Source organism: Lasioglossum baleicum, chromosome 19, assembly GCF_051020765.1.
Source record: "Lasioglossum baleicum chromosome 19, iyLasBale1, whole genome shotgun sequence".
NCBI lineage: Eukaryota > Metazoa > Arthropoda > Insecta > Hymenoptera > Halictidae > Lasioglossum > Lasioglossum baleicum.
The window spans coordinates 1,603,146-1,619,937 of record NC_134947.1 but is presented as its reverse complement, the minus strand read 5'-3'; the positions used below and the strand labels follow the sequence as shown (position 1 = coordinate 1,619,937).

The window sequence follows — 16,792 nt, the reverse complement described above, 5'->3', positions numbered from 1 at the left end:
TTTTTTAAAACCTGTTTCCGTAATCCGAAAAATCTGAAAAAATACACATTAATAATCAGGATGAGACACAACTAACGTAATAATATAAATGTGGTCAACTGAAGACTTTGATGTATGTATATACATAAAATCGGCAATTTTATGTTTTCCGATTTGTTTAAAAATCGATTTTGCAACCAAAAATTTTGAAAAAAATCTCAGTAGTGTATGCTATTCGGTAGAATATTCATGAATTTTTTCATAATTTTCTGTTGAACATGACGTGACTAAAAACAAATTTGGTTGGATACTTCTGACCATCTTTTCCGGCTATACCTTAAGAATCAACGAAAACATTATTTAAAAAATACAAAATATATTTCTTTTTACCGATTAAAACCGATTTTTCAAAAAAAATTAGGCCTAATTTCTCTTCGATATCTCTTTTAGATCAAAAGTTATAGCAAAATGTGCGTCACGCCGCGTGCTGTGCCCGAGATTCAAATGCGCGCCGTCTCCAGATTCCGACTTTTCGCCTCATGCTTCCGAAACTTCAGCAACGTGAAAATCGAAGGAACGCGTCGGCGTCGATCAGTCGAGCAGGTAGTCACACGGACATGGTAGAGGTACGTTTGTTGTGTAGCGCGCGTGCAATCGAACATGCACCAACACGGGCATCTGTGGTTGTCAGGAGGACGCCGCCGCATGTCACATTGTACTTTCACTTTCGAGATATTGTCGTTTAAAGTTTTGATCACTAATGCTTTGACAAGGACATTGCTTATAAATTGTATTATTTTTTCGAGCCTTTTGAATTGATTTTCGTGACGTTTTTTCTGGTAAATACCTAATCCTACACTATAAAGTTCAATAAATGCATAAACTGAAATTTTTTGAAATTGTGACATGCAGCGTTTTTCTTGACACAATCACAGATATATTTACATATCTTCGCTCTGTGGTTACACGTTACACTCGCGAGTGCGGTCTGCGTTGCGGCATTTGACTATTTGACTATTTATTAGATTGACTTTCTTGGATTATGTGATTACGTGGATTACTTGGATTACGTGCACTACGCGGAAGGAAGGAAGAACGGAAGGTATTTGTACATATTTATATTGGTTAATCGGTTTCATTTTGCTCAAATGTCTCCCAAAATCTTCGCGTGAAAAAGCGTGAGAACGCATGTCGGCACACCACGCGACAGTGCCATTTGCCATCACGTATGAGGTGCTACGGGGCGAGTATGTTCACTTCAATGTAGAGTTCAAAATAGTAAATTGTTTGTTTCTTTATCACTTTATCACTCTCTTTTCATTATCATTATTATCATTTATCACTTAATCAAATCCAACACAATTCAGCTTTGGCCCATTCAGATTAGAATTAGTTTAGCAATATTCTAAATCGGCAAAATGATGGCTTAAACCAATTCAGTAAGGCAAGTATTTAATCTTCTTCACTTGCTTCTCATCATCGAATTTTTTTATTTCTGGTAGTACATTCTTTTGTTTGTAGTTCAACTTTAATCGATTTTTATAAATATCATTGCAATATTTGAATCAGTTAGGTATATTAGTTGATGAAAAACGTCAGAAGACCTTTTGTAATTGTAGCACCAGAAATTAGAAAATTCGTTGAGATGAGCAATGAAGATTAAATACTCACCTTTACTCACTGTGTAATTGAAAATCTAATTTACAGAACGGAGGATAAATATAATGTGCTATCCAGGGAAGGAGGAGAAGGAAGCTGCGGCAACCGGGGAAGAGGAAGACCTCTAATTTTTCACGTGGTACGTATATCTAATTATGCCATTCAACGCACATGCATATATTGTACATTACTGATTTTCTTTGTATTTTTTAGGTATCTCACCTATGCCAGAACGTGCTACGGGCCACAAGTTTTGGGAAGCAGAGGCAACAACGTGTAATAATCACAATATACAGGGTGTTCCGTTTAAATACGAACACCTAAATATCTCTTCAGGTTATTGTGATGCAAAAAATATTTGTTACGTAATGTGCACGGTGTGCCAGATATTTGGTCCATTGACACCATGCACATTACGTAACAAATATTTTTTACAGATATATATATATATATATATATATATATATATATATATATTCCTTGTGTCATTGTCCATGTGTCTTTACCAACTCCCTGCAGCGTATTAAAAAATAAGAAAAAGTAAATTTTCTTTTCCCTTATACGACACTTTGTCTTTTTTTGCATGGGGAGATTTTAATCTTAGCTTCCATCTCTTGCAATCGATGCAGAGAATTTTTATTTTGCACAGATTATTTTTTTTTCTCTCCTTGCATGTGACTCATTCATTCAAAAATCAGTATTGTCGGTAAAAAGGAAAACTGCTATATATTTGTACAATAGAAATTTACTTTATCGACATCTGCCACATTAGTGCGATTTGCCTTTACCGACGGCGCTGCCCTGTATAACGGCATTCGCCGCATTAATCAGTGCGACCGTGCTGCCATCTTGCGGGGAAGCGGAATCCAGGATAGAGTGGCGTTCCAGCTGGACTGCAGAAAGTTGCATTCCGCGTGGGCTGCATCCAGACGGTTCTAGGTGGAGTCTACCTGTAATCGTTTTCGTCACTTCACGTGCAGTCCGTTGTGCTATCAGGGCGTTTTCCGATCGTCCCGACCGTCCGAAGCAGACCTTCCTCGGACGAACATAGGATATTCCTGTGCTCGTTGAGTTGATTCGATAAACTTCTTTATCCAAACACATATTGTAATAAAAATTGTACGAAATGTAAATAAATAGAGTTTTTAGTGCTCGGTAGGTTTGGTGTTAAAAAAAACAAAAATCAATTTTTTGATATTTCGTTACCTTTTGGAGGTGTATTATGTAATAGTGAACATTCTTGTATTCAGAAAAATATTGTACAAACTTTAAAAAACGCAATACTCTTAAAAAAATAATTTTAAAAATATTTTATTTGCCTATATTTCAATATATGAACAATACTTCCAGCAGATACGATTAGTGCAGACGGCATGGTCTCCCGCTGCGAATCGAATCTCCGGCCTTGGATCGAATCCCACACCGAATGATTTTCTTTTTCGTTAAACACTTTTTTTTCTTCTTTCTTAACCATATAATTGTTGTAGTGATATTTCAAATATATTGTCAAAGCAATATTTATATTGCATTTTTACGTTTGTTAAAAATGTTCAATATTACATAATACACATACAAAAGGTAAAGAAATATCCAAAAAGTTGATTTTTATTTTTTTTAAGTACATTGCACAATATGTATATATATATTGTATATACAGGGTGTTTACCTACAGGTGGGAGAAAATTTAAGGGGTGGTTCTCGACGATAATATAAGACGAAAATGAAGAATAAAAAAATTGCGATTTCGGCTTCGTTGTTTAGTTATTAACAATTAAAAATCCGCCTAAAATGCTGCAACACTTCTAACAAAAGTATACGTTGCGTACGTCAGACAGGCGCGCGACAGTCTCGTATCAAGTGACAAACGCATGCATACCTTGGTTCTCATTTGGGGCCCCAGCGAGGTGAAAATGTTTAAAAAATCGGTGGACGACATTGAACCTACCTACTCGTTAAAATCCACAAGGGCATTTCTAATATCCGCCCTATGGAATTATCGAGTAGAAGGGGCCAATGCCTTTCACTTTTAAATTCTTCTCACAAATTTCCACAAATCCTTATCCTGCACTATAATTGTTCATAACACCGTACTTAGTATACTGGAATAAACGCTCTAGCACTATTTACAATATCATACACACGCACTACGAGTTTACAGACTCATGCGATTTCTGCGAACGGAAATCTTCGACGCGTGCGAGAAGAATCGTCCGTACAAGCTAGCATCTGTATGCACACTGATTCAAGACAGCTGATGAGGTCGATGCCAGATCGATAAAACAAATGAAGGTCTACAGCAAACTACCGTCCAAACATCGCGCGTTGCTATACCAATACATTGTCTATCTTGTTTTCACGAATTTCGTGATTCTTTCTCATTCTGTCTGTGACCGCGAAATATCTCATGTGTGTGCATGATCAACAAGTTTAGGATTCACTTGTCAGGGGTTTCATGCCGAGCTACCTGGCTGGCCGGGGGATCGCCCGGTCGTGTTTATTGCACCACTCGGCCTAGGCGACCGAGGCACCGATGATGGGCAAAAATATTGAATTAGATACTTTTTCCAAGATATCTTCACGACTCGTGAAGCCAGGTAGCTCGGCATGAAACCCCTGACAAGTGAATCCTGAACTTGTTTACTTTTCCGTGATGCCCTCACGAAAGTGCCACGAGACAGTTCGTGGCGTTCTTCCGATTAAGAAAAGTCTAAACTCGATAGAATTCGGTCACTGCTTACTGCTTTTACTCGTGAAGATATCTTGGAAAAAGTATCTAATTCAATATTTTTGCCCATCATCGGTGCCTCGGGCGCCTAGGCCAAGTGGTGCAATAAACACGGCCGAGCAATCCCCCGGCCCTCGGGCCTCGGAACGTGTTCATTCAAGCCTCGACCTGGTCAAAAGGATTTTGAAGGATCCGAAAGGATCTTTGAATTAGATACAGAAACTAGTTACAAATGTATCCGTAGCTTCGGATCCTTCTGCTTCGGATACAAGAGTATCTAATTAAACGTCGGATACAAGTTACTTTTGTATCTATATCTTCGAGAGGAACTAATTACAAATTTTGTATCTATTATTCGTGATCCGAAATTTGTATCTAATTACATATTTTGCCCAATTCTGTTTAGAAGGCATATCTTAGATTTTCATTATAGGCACAGATAAAAAAGTTAAAAATCGTAACCTGTTAAATCGTAACCATTTATCTTCAAAATTCCAAGCAATAGTAATTTTTAAAAAAAATTCTTATACATTATCTATTAAAGTGACTTTTCTAACATCTTAAAAAAATCCATTTTTCGTAAATCCATTCCAATATGTCCACCATGGAGATAGAAGAAAGGTCAAAGAGTCACTGCACACGGTGTGCGAGTTGATGGGAAAACTCCAAGATGAATTGCTGCAGCTCTCAACTGACCGTGGAGGTCTGCAAAGTATATGTATAACACATCATTGCTATTGAGGCATAGAAAGATGTCCGAGTCATTCTTGGTGGCACCGACAGTAAAGTAATAAAGAACCATTCTTGACACTAGTGCGCTGGTAAAGAACGACTTCATTCCATTCAAACCGATGCACAGTGGGCCCAAACGCCAATCTAGCTGATAAAGTCGTATTTTCAATCATATACTATTACTTACTTTTTTATTTGTTTCCATTCTTAAATCCCTGTAAATGTTTAAATTATATTCTGTTTTGCTCTGAAGACTTTTTATATAGGGTAATATTTACGCAAAAGTCTATAGTCGCTGCGGCCTTTAAGAGTCCCCCAGAACGGTCAGTGCTTTTGCTACTGGTAAACGTTAATATTAAATGCGAATATTTTGCCTTTCATGGGTTTTGTAGAAGAAAGTACGTACTTTCATTCTGTAATTACAGAATTTGCAAAAGTTAATGAATTTTCCAAATACCCGTGTTCAAAGGTAGACAATTTTTTACTTCATGCATTTCAGTTTTTCGAATGTAAGTAACCAAATTTACGCGTATTCGTCGAATTTCCTGTTTGATTTCGTAATGTAGACTCTGTTTTTTAATTCTTGTAAAAATCAGCTGCCAGAATTTGCCAGAAATTGTTTAATGTAACTTTGAAATTTGGAACAGTTTGCGATCACTCATAAAGAGGGTTTAAGATTTTTGTGGTTCATAGTACTGACTGAGAGGAGTAAAAAATGTTTAATCAATGTAGGTCATAAAATTAATACTTCTAGTGTAAAACGGAATTTTATGTTTTCTTGTGACAGCACATAAACGAATAGGATGGCTGTATATGATTTAAAAGACTGATACCTTATAGTACTTACTTAATTGTATTTGATATAAAGAATGTTTTGTGAAAGATTTTTTTTAATATTCTGAAAATTGACAGGATTAGAGTAAAAATGGCACGAGTAAATATGACAAGCATTGATAACTGTGTGTCCACGCGGCGATAGATGAACACTCAGTAATCGATGAAAACTCTGAACAGGATTCTGGTTATTATAAATGTTTTTAGAATCCAAGACATTCGGTTTTCTGTGCAAGTCAAATAACTGGTAATTACCTGTCTATCATAAAATAAGGACCGCGACCGGGCGCGACCGCGGGGCTTCGGCTGCGGCCGGGAAGTCTCAATCATGGTTGGGAGGAATAGTCCTCGGTCGTAAGGTTTTTCCCGTAACAAACACGAATTGTTGGAAAAAATGGCTATATTTCCCTGTCCAGAGATCGTCAGTATCTCTCCTATAGTGTAGGTGTGTATTCAGTGCATGGATGTGTGTACAAAACTAATCAAGTGTGTATGTTTGTAAATATATATGAGGTTTTTATTTTAGTGTCCGTTTCAGTTCATTTTGTGACTAAAAACGCTAGTAACTTTAATTTCCGCAGAAATGCTCCTTCTCTCTAAAATTACATTAATGTAAATGACTATACAAAGTTTAAAAAATTTTTTTGTGTTCCAAATTACCATTTTAAAGATTGAAGTCTCCCGGTTACAACGACTCCATACAAGTTGCAATAAGAAGCTGCGTTTGATCACTATGATTTTTTATCAGCTAGATTGGCATTTGGGCCCACTGTGCGATGAGGGTTTCGGGGTTTTTACCTCTTCATTAAAAAGGTATCGATGGCCAAGAGTGGTTACTAATATTGTTCTCGAGGTATAAATAGGGTCATTTAGTCGTATACAGTCTGCTGGTAAAAATACCAACTCGAGACCAGCGGTATAGACAACGGCTCATAATAGCGGTCCGCTCGACTCGTCTCTACCTGAAACGGGGGGTACGTATTTTATTTATCGATATAAGTCCCCAACACGGGTCTGCCGAGGGTCATTTATACGTCAGAGATACTATTCTTTGAGTTTTTCCGAACGCCGAGAAGTGTAAACATATTTTTATGGAACTTTCACCAACATATCGTGGCATTTTTCTTGAGATTTTCTTGGCTTGTTTCATGTTTAGCGAGCTAAAAAAAATAAGACATTTTTTCCTATAACTCTGATTCAGCGACGATATCGGCACATCCAGTGAAGGTGTACGTCTGTGAAGTCAATCGGTCGACTAGACTCTAGTCCAGTGGTCGGCACGGAGGAGACTCTGCAGGCCGCTCTCGGCTCGCGCCGCCTCCTTTTCCCACCGCACGTCTCGCTCTCCGTAACGGCCCTAGTCCTCAGGCCCGTACATATCCCAGACTGTATGAACTGCGCGTGGCGCATTAGGGCGACACCCGTATCAATAGGTTTCCACATTACCGTTGAGGTACTATTGTCAATGCGTTTTTTTTATGTGGTTTCCCCTGTAGGTCTATTCCACTCTGCTGCATGACAATTTCTGAAACTAACTTTGAACAATAAATGCGGAAGAGAGAGAGAGAGAGAGAGAGAACTACTTCTTAATTCCATTGCCAAAATTTTAAACAGTCATTCAGACAAACTTCTTCGTGGACGTTTAGATGTACTCGGAATATCAGATATATCAAATGAAAGATTAGATGTCGCGGCTCGCATCGCAGACAATAAAGAAGCGTCATTCAACCGGGTGCGCTTTTCCGATTTAATATTCCGCATTTTATAAAACGAACATACGCACAGATATGTCGATCCGAACATTGAAAAAATTCTCAGTGCGAAATTTCTGAGGAGAGGATATCTTGATTCATTTAATATTTTAAAAAATTCGACACTGTTTTCTTCCCTAGTCTTCAGAGGAACTTTTTGATGAAAATCGCGAAGTTCCTCTTGATACTCGGAAGCTTGTTTTTCGATTATGGCCGCGAGGGGGTTCTGAAATAGTCTGAAATCATTTTTAAGGGAATCGAAATCAGTGAAACGGTTATCGAAGTATTTGTCAAAGTTATATATATATATATATATATATATACATATATATATATATATATATCTCTCTCTCTTTTCCGTGTTTATTCGTTCAAAGTTAGTTTCAGAAATTGTCATGCAACAGAGTGGAATAGACCTACAGGGGAAACCACATAAAAAAACGCATTTACAATAGTACCTCAATGGTAATGTGGAAACCTATTGATACGGGTGTCGCCCTAATGCGCCACGCGCAGTTCATACGGTCTGGGATAGGTACGGGCCTGAGCTGCCTCGAGGACTAGGGCCGTTACGGAGAACGGGACGTGCGGTCGGTGAAAAGAGGCGGCGCGAGCCGAAAACGGCCTGCAGAGTCTCCTCCGTGCCGACCACTGCTCTAGTCACTAGAGCACCGACGAGATACTATTAAAGACTGCCAGCCTTATGGGAGTTGGCGGGACTCGAATTTTTCGGTATTTCTTACGCCCTCTAGGATATATTTTAGCTCCATCCAGAGAAACAGAAGGCCAACGACGGCATTTTGTCGGTAAAGAAGACCACTGAGGAGATTCTCGTCGCGATGCATCGGTGTGAATGGGAATTATTACGAAACCATATCGATTATTATTAAATGTTACATTCTCCGCCATATTTCAGACGATGTTTTGGCACTATTTTAGCACTATTTAGAACTTTTAGCGATGTGGTATATCAGATCACTGTAACTTTCACGTTATCCCCGCGCCCACTCGCGCCCACTTACTGGTCCCGCGGAATAACACAGGGGCTGGCAGTCTTTAATAGTATCTCGTCGGTGACTAGAGTTTGAGATATCATGTCAGCCATGTAAAGAAACTTTGTTTCGAGAAAAACGCGTGTTTAAAGTTTCTCATACCCGTTATATGAGAATGGCGTACTTACGACTAGTCTCCTAACCCAGGTCCATACAATGGTCCTTCCTCGTGTTCAAAAAGTCCTGTTTACTTTCAGAAAATGTAAAAAATAAAAAATCAATTTTTTTAGTGGTGTAGACTAGAATACCCACTTAATAATAACTGTAGCTAAAAATATGAAAAAATCGGAGATAGTGTTGATGACAATACCGCATTATTAAATTAATAATATTCAAGATGGTCGCATTTACGCCTCGATATGAAATCTGTATTTCTTCGAATTCTTCCGGGTTTTTTATTTTTTACAACTAGAGTTTGCAACTACAAGAATGGGAAAAATTAAAATACACCTCTATCATTATAATTAATGTTATATTTAATTTATATTAATTAGAGATTTGTATATTAGATCTATATCTTAGTTACATATTTTATATAAAACGATATAAACTGTTCGTTCTGATCAAGGCCAAAGATGATGTAGGTTATTGTCCGGACTAAGTGTCGAGACGGACTCTTGTCCGGACTAAGTGTCGAGACGGATTCTTGTCCGGACTAAGTGTCGAGACGGATTCTTGTCCGGACTAAGTGTCGAGACGGAGTCTTGTCCGGACTAAGTGTCGAGACGGGAGCTGATCCAGGCTAAGCACTAGTGTAGGGGGCAGCACTATAATGGGCACGGCCAAAACCCGGGCGTGAGCACTCTCATATACTCTCTGGCACCGACGAGATACTATTAAAGACTGCCAGCCTTACGGGAGTTGGCGAGCCTAAAATTTTTCGGTGTTCTCTTACGCCCTCTAGGATATATTCTGACTGGAGTGAGAAACAGGAGGCCACCGACGGCATTTCGTCGGTGCAGAAGACACTGTATGTATCGTGTTAGCAACGCGCCCGCGCGCTACACTCACCAGCGTACCTTTACTATATCCGTGTGCGCTGCTTGTGCGCTTATGCCAGCCACAATCTATTTTTAGCACTTGCCATGTTGCCATGTTGCATTGCTTTACGGCGGAAACGAAACTGAAATTCGGCTGTCGAGCCGTCGAGCGTATGAATGGCAATCTGGAGCTAGCATTCGAGTCCCCGTGCAGCGGGGATTTTTTTTTATTTTTAATTTTCATTACTTTTTTAATTACATTTTTTAACCTTCCAAAAAATTAAAAATATAAAAACTATGTTCAAAATATGTATTCATTTAAAATAGAAACGTTTTGTTACTGTCATAATTGCATTAATAAAAATATATTAATACCTCATTATACCTATAGGTATATGATCGAGAACAGGTTGATGGTATTTATTTGGACTGATTGGAGAATACGAAAATGCAGGAAGTATTTTTTAGTTTATGAAACAATTTGTAGATTTATTAGTTGTCAAACAAATTGTAACGGTTGTCGTTTCCGACGGTAATCGGAATCGTCGCGATGCTGACCCCCCAGTGTTTGGACAGCTCGTCGGACCAAGGTTCGTTAGCTGACGAGGGGAGTCGGCCGGTGCGGGAAGACGAGGTGCGAAGGTTCGGAAAGAATTTCGGAAACAACGGTTACGTTAAATGACGTACTATATTTAGAGGCTGTAAACGAGGGTACATGTATAAACAATGCTGCTGTTTTAGACGCGACGGAGTTGCCGGGTTGCAGCGTGTATGCGTGAATCGGGGCGGTGCACGGCGGGCATCGCGGTAGAATAATTCGGGCGGTGAACGATTACACTGTCCAACACCAAATTTGATTTCAATATACTGTTGGGTCCTTCTTATAGAGTTTTTTGCGCTGATTCCGAATCTGGTTTTAATTTTTTTCCTATACGTCCAGTTTTTGAGAAAATGGAGTTTTAAAAAAAGACATATTTTTCAACTTTAAACAAATATTGCGATGTTATTATAAAAGATATTGAATTGTTGTTTACAGCAAAAGATTCTGTAGACTTTCCCGAATACAGTGATATCCAATATTAATACATTATGATTATTTAAACATGTTTAAACAATGATTAAAGACGGAGATGCACCACTTTTGCACCAATTTTTGCGGATATTTTCGAATTTATCTCAAAAAATAAGGGTCCAGCGAAAAATTGAACTATACCACGCGAAAGAGCAGACTTTTATCTTGAGAAACCCCCCTGTGAAGTTTGCATGGTCGACGTTTTTACCGAACCAGAAAGCAAAATATCTTCGCCCGACATGCGTTGACGCCAGTGGTGCTCTTCCACTAGCGCGGTCGTTCGTCGGGATACGGCGCGGCGCGCTGCGGTGAAACGGCGCGTGGCTATAAGCGCGCAATTATGTCAGCTTACTTAAATGTAATATTTTATTAAATGTTATATTATTGTTATTTATTATATATTAGTATATTTATTCTGTATAAATTATTTTATGTATTTTTTAATGTTAGTCTCTCGTTTATAGTATATTTAATACAAAAAATACCTTTTGTAACAAAAAAATAATTTATTCACACACTACACTATTACACTATTTACAATGCTAATATATATGTGTACACTATTCAGATATAATACACTATATCGATTTAATATGGAGCAAACTATTTTAATTATGTATTTAAGTCAATAAAAATACTCCCGTTTATATTGTGTTTGGACTTATTTTACTCGGAAGAATCTCGAGTGTTCATTGGCACTATAATTACAATACATAGATAAGACGACAATTACTGAAAATAAAATTTTTCAGTCACCGCATTGCAGACTTTCCTTACATTGTATGTATTCCGTTGTCCGTAGACCGTCATTTATTTCAAAATATCGTGTTGGTTCTTAAGAAAACTGATGCCAGAGTTCAGTTTCGGCTTTGTGTTTGTTGAAATCAGTCGTGTCAAGCATTTCAAATCTGCATTGCTACGTATAAAACTTCATAAAAAACATTTATAGTTATTTATAGTATTTTAGTTGTTGTGTATATAATATATGTATTTTAGTAGTGTATTATATCTGAATAGTGTACACATATATATTAGCATTGTAAATAGTGTAATAGTGTAGTGTGTGAATAAATTATTATTTTGTTACAAAAGGTATTTTTTGTATTAAATATACTATAAACGAGAGACTAACATTAAAAAATACATAAAATAATTTATACAGAATAAATATACTAATATATAATAAATAACAATAATATAACATTTAATAAAATATTACATTTAAGTAAGCTGACATAATTGCGCGCTTATAGCCACGCGCCGTTTCACCGCAGCGCGCCGCGCCGTATCCCGACGAACGACCGCGCTAGTGGAAGAGCACCACTGGCGTCAACGCATGTCGGGCGAAGATATTTTGCTTTCTGGTTCGGTAAAAACGTCGACCATGCAAACTTCACAGGGGGGTTTCTCAAGATAAAAGTCTGCTCTTTCGCGTGGTATAGTTCAATTTTTCGCTGGACCCTTATTTTTTGAGATAAATTCGAAAATATCCGCAAAAATTGGTGCAAAAGTGGTGCATCTCCGTCTTTAATCATTGTTTAAACATGTTTAAATAATCATAATGTATTAATATTGGATATCACTGTATTCGGGAAAGTCTACAGAATCTTTTGCTGTAAACAACAATTCAATATCTTTTATAATAACATCGCAATATTTGTTTAAAGTTGAAAAATATGTCTTTTTTTAAAACTCCATTTTTTCAAAAACTGGACGTATAGGAAAAAAATTAAAACCAGATTCGGAATCAGCGCAAAAAACTCTATAAGAAGGACCCAACAGTATATTGAAATCACAAAAAAAGTTGAAATTTGTTGGACAGTGTTATTAGCGGCGCGAATTCCGGTGATTCGGCGGAGCGGGACGGTTTATCGGAACTCGGTGGCTTCGGCGGTAGCGGCGGGGCGTTCGGTGAGTCGGCGGGACCGGCGGTGGTCGTCGGAGATTTCGGTGTCTCGGTGGAATCGGCGGGTGACTCAGTGGAGTGGTGGACCGGAAGGGTGCAACGGTGTAATTTTCGACGGCTCGGCGAAGTGAAGGTCAGCGCGGGGAGTTCGACGGCTCGGCGGACGGATGTCGGAAGGGCAGTCTCGGCGGCTCGGCGAAACAGAGGTCGGAGTGCAGGTTTCGACGGTTTGGTGGAAGTTTCGGCGGCTCGGCGAAACGGACTTCGGTGTGGGGGTCTTGGCGGCTCGGCGAGACGGACTTTGGTGTGGAGGTTTCGACGGCTCGGCGAAACAGGCTTTTGGTGCGGGAGTCTCGACGGCTCGGCGAGACGGACTGTGGTGTGGAGGTTTCGGCGGCTCGGCGAAACGGGTTTTGTGGTGTGGGAGTCTCGACGGCTCGGCGAAACGGATTTCGGTGAGGATGTTTCGACGGCTCGGCGAAACGGATTTCGGTGAGGATATTTCGACGGCTCGGCGAAATGGATTTCGGTGAGGATATTTCGACGGCTCGGCGAAATGGATTTCGGTGAGGATACTCACCCTGGACAGGAGATGTGTCGGCTTCCTAGTGATCGCTGTGACGGCTCGTCTCAGGCAGGACTACAGGAGTGGAGTCTAGAATACTTCTAGACGGAATGCGGTAATTTGTCTTATTTGCCGCGGCTTATATATTATTAACATCGTGGTGAGGGTTGGTGGTGCGGTAGCGGGTTCGTACTGTTTTCGGTACGTTTCGGTCGCGTCCGCCCTTGTTTTGGGGCTGTATTCGAAAAGAACCGTTGGTGACAGGACTGCTCGGTGCAGGTCTGTTACATCCCCCTCCTTCTTCGGGGTGGCGACAAATATCGGTCGCAGGGAAAAAGACATTTATTTCGCCACGTGTAATGAAACAAAACAAAAATATACATTGTTTGGCGCTCGGTGGGAAGACATCTGCGTCCGCGGGGAAGAAAAAAAAGAAAAAAAAATTTTGGCGCTCGCTGGTGGTAATATCTCGGAGAAGACAAAAGGATACCCTCTGTATTTACAAAAACAATCTCGCGCTAACGATGAAAAACTGGTGAATAACTTATATCTACCTATGTACAATGGTTTGCCGTTTGGCACTTGCTGTTGGCAATGGAGGCTACCCGGAAAAGAGAAAAAATATATAAAACCCTGTCCCTTTTATTCCTCGGCGTGGGGTTTAGCGCTCCTCAGTTTGCACCGTCGTAGGGTCTGGTTCCTGTTGAAGAATAAAATCCAGCGTTCTTCTCCGCTGGACGGTCGGAATTCCCTTGCTTTCGATGTGACATATCGCAGTGGCACTTCGACCAGTCGTCCGGTCGGCAGTGTGTACCATGCGGTGGGGCATGGTGTGTCCTCTCCCACATACGGCACAGGGGGTAGCGATGTTGTTGCGGCTAGTTGCGTGGGGTTGGCCGGTAGGCCGTTATTACCGGGTTTCTCGTTTCCTGCGTCTGCCGCGTTTGCCGTCGTGGTCCTGGTGGCTGCGTCGTTCCCGGTGACGGTGTCGATTTGGGGGTTGACGATCGTGACGATCTCGACCTCTTTTTTCTCCTTTTTTGTTGGTGTTGTCGGCTCTGCTGTGATCGTGGTTGGTGTGGCCCCTCGCTTTCGGCTTGGCGGCTTTATGATTTTGTCCCACCATTTGGCCGGTGCTGGTGGGTGTCCGCGCCCCGGGAGTGGTCCGGCCCCCAGTTTGGCTCGGTGTTGCTCTATGGTCAAGGGTGGCCATATAACCTCGACCTCTGTTTCGGGGGGGTCCCGTTTATACCATGTGACGGGTCGTATGGTCGTGGCAGTGGTGCCCATTCGTCTCATGGTCTCCCCGCCCTTCGGTTCCTGCGGTGTCCTTGTAGTGCGGGAGGTTGTGACCGGCCGTGGTCTCGTCGGTTTCCTCGTGGCGATTTGAATATTTAGGTCGACCACTTTGTTGGACCTTATGGTGGGCTTGGCCCTCTTGGCGGTTGGTGCTGGCGCTGGAGGGGCTTTCTCTGTTGCCATGTACCGAGTTGTCCGGGGTGGGGCTTGTCGTTCTTCGGTGCCTGCGGTGGTCGTTGCCAGGTGCTCCGGCGTGGCTGGAGTCGGTGGCCTCTCCAACGGCTCGTCGAAGAGGTCCTCTAGCCCGGCGTAAAAATCTACCATGTTGACCTGTGAACATATAAGCGGTTTCGGATTTTTCCTAGGACGTCCGCGGCGGCGCGGTTCGGGGTTTGAGGATGCCGTTGTGTTTTGATCGGACGGGATGGGTGGGAGGGTTGGTTTCCCTATTTCGGTCGCAGGTTCTTTCGGTTCCGTGTCCGTTCCTTGATCTGGTTTTAGATCGTGGACGTGAATGTGTCGCGCCCATTTCCCGTTGTCGCTGTGGAGATCTACGATGACCGGCGATATTATGCGGCCGACCGTGTAAGGCCCGCTGTATTTTGGAGCTAGTTTCGCGGCAATGCCCGCCCCTTTATCGGACAGCGTGTGCTCTCTTTTCCATACTCGGTCGCTGATTGCAGGTCTCCAGTCTCGGTGTCGCAGGTTGTAGTATTTGGCCTGTCGGCCGAATGCTTGGGCCAAATGTAGCTTGGCCAGTTCTTGTGCTGCTCGGAGGTTTTTCCACCGGTGTTGCGGTACGTCGGGGCCGGTCTCGGTCGGTGGTTGTCCAGGGGCTCGCAGTTCCCGGCCCTGGTTGAGGTACGCCGGGCTGTAGCCGGTAGATTCGTGCCATGCGGTGTTAATAGCGAATCGGACCTCGTCCAATTTCTCGTCCCATCGGTCGTGGTGCTCCCCGGTGTATTGGGCCAGCATGGTTTTTACCACTTTGTTTGCACGTTCGACCGGATTGCATTGGGGCGAATACGGTGGCGTTCGTCGATGCTCGGTACCGGCTGCTCGGAGTAGGCTGGTAAATGGTTCTCCGATGAATTGTTTTCCGTTGTCGGAGATGACGGTGTTCGGTGCTCCGTGACGTAGGATGATTTCCGTTTGTACGGCGGCGGCGACGGCGGCGCTGGTGGCCTTTCGTAGGGGCGTAAGTTCGACCCATTTGGTGAACTTGTCTAGTGCTACGAGTAGCCAAATATGACCTCGTCGTGACCGTGGCAGTGGTCCGACTAGGTCAACGGAGACGGTGTGCCAGGGTTGTGTTCCTGGATTGGCGTGGAGTTTTCCTGGTGGCAGTTGCGGTGGTGTCTTGTAACGTTGGCAGCTGGCGCAGCTGCGAACGTAACTGGCGGTTTCGCGGAACATTCCCGGCCAATAAAATCGCTGGGCGAGTCGGACGATTGTTTTGGCGACTCCTAAGTGTCCGGCGGTCGGGTCGTCATGATGTTGTCGGAGGAGCGCTTCTCGCTCGTTGCTGGGCACGCAGATTTTCCAAGCGTCGCCCGGCTCGGGCTCGTTGTAATCTAGCTGGTGCAATATATGGCGGTATAGCTTCCCTTCGCGTATTTGGTACTCCGGGACGGACGCGGGGTTTGTCTGGACTGCATCGACTTTCTTCTGGTACCATGAATCCGCTGGTTGTTTTGGTTGGATCACGTTCACGCCGGGAGTGCTTTCGACTCTGGACAGCGCGTCTGCTACCTGGTTTAACTTTCCCGGTCGGTATTTTATGTCGAAATCGTATTGTTGTAGCTCGAGTGCCCATCTTGCGAGCCTGCCGGTGGGGCTGTCCATCTGTCGGAGCCATCGCAGCGCTTGATGGTCGGTGATGACGGAAAAACGATAGCCTTCCAGGTAGGGCTTCATTTTTCGAATGCCCCAGATCACTGCGAGGCATTCTTTTTCGGTAGCGCTGTAGTTGCGCTCGGTTGCGCTCAGCGTGTGGCTGGCGTAGGCTATGACCCTTTCCTGTTCTTTGGGGCCCTGGGTCAGTACGACGCCAAGGCCGTGGTCGCTGGCGTCTGTCTGGAGCGTGAACGGCTCGTTAAAGTCCGGACAGGCGAGTATCGGGGCGGCGACTAGTTTGTCCTTCATGGTTTGGAAGGCGTGTTCTTCGGTTTCGGTCCATCTCCACTTGGCGTTCTTCCTGGTAAGTTGGGTTAATGGTTCCACGATCTCGGCGAAATT

General features: G+C 42.4%; 2 long non-coding RNA genes across 4 annotated transcripts in view; one reads left to right on the top strand and one right to left on the bottom strand.

The window, feature by feature from the left end:
- The window catches only part of LOC143218244 (uncharacterized), a 246,154-nt gene that overhangs the window by 175,213 nt on the left and 54,149 nt on the right, over positions 1-16,792 (bottom strand). The gene's annotated exons all lie outside the window — the stretch shown is intronic.
- Positions 662-2,013, top strand: LOC143218245 (uncharacterized). 3 transcript variants are annotated; one of them, XR_013011005.1, is made up of 4 exons: positions 662-818; positions 915-1,081; positions 1,687-1,777; positions 1,852-2,013. It is a non-coding gene; the product is annotated as an uncharacterized LOC143218245 (long non-coding RNA). The 3 variants fall into 3 exon arrangements; XR_013011004.1 differs by having other exon boundaries at positions 662-1,081; XR_013011003.1 differs by lacking the exons at positions 662-818; positions 915-1,081 and adding an exon at positions 1,102-1,423.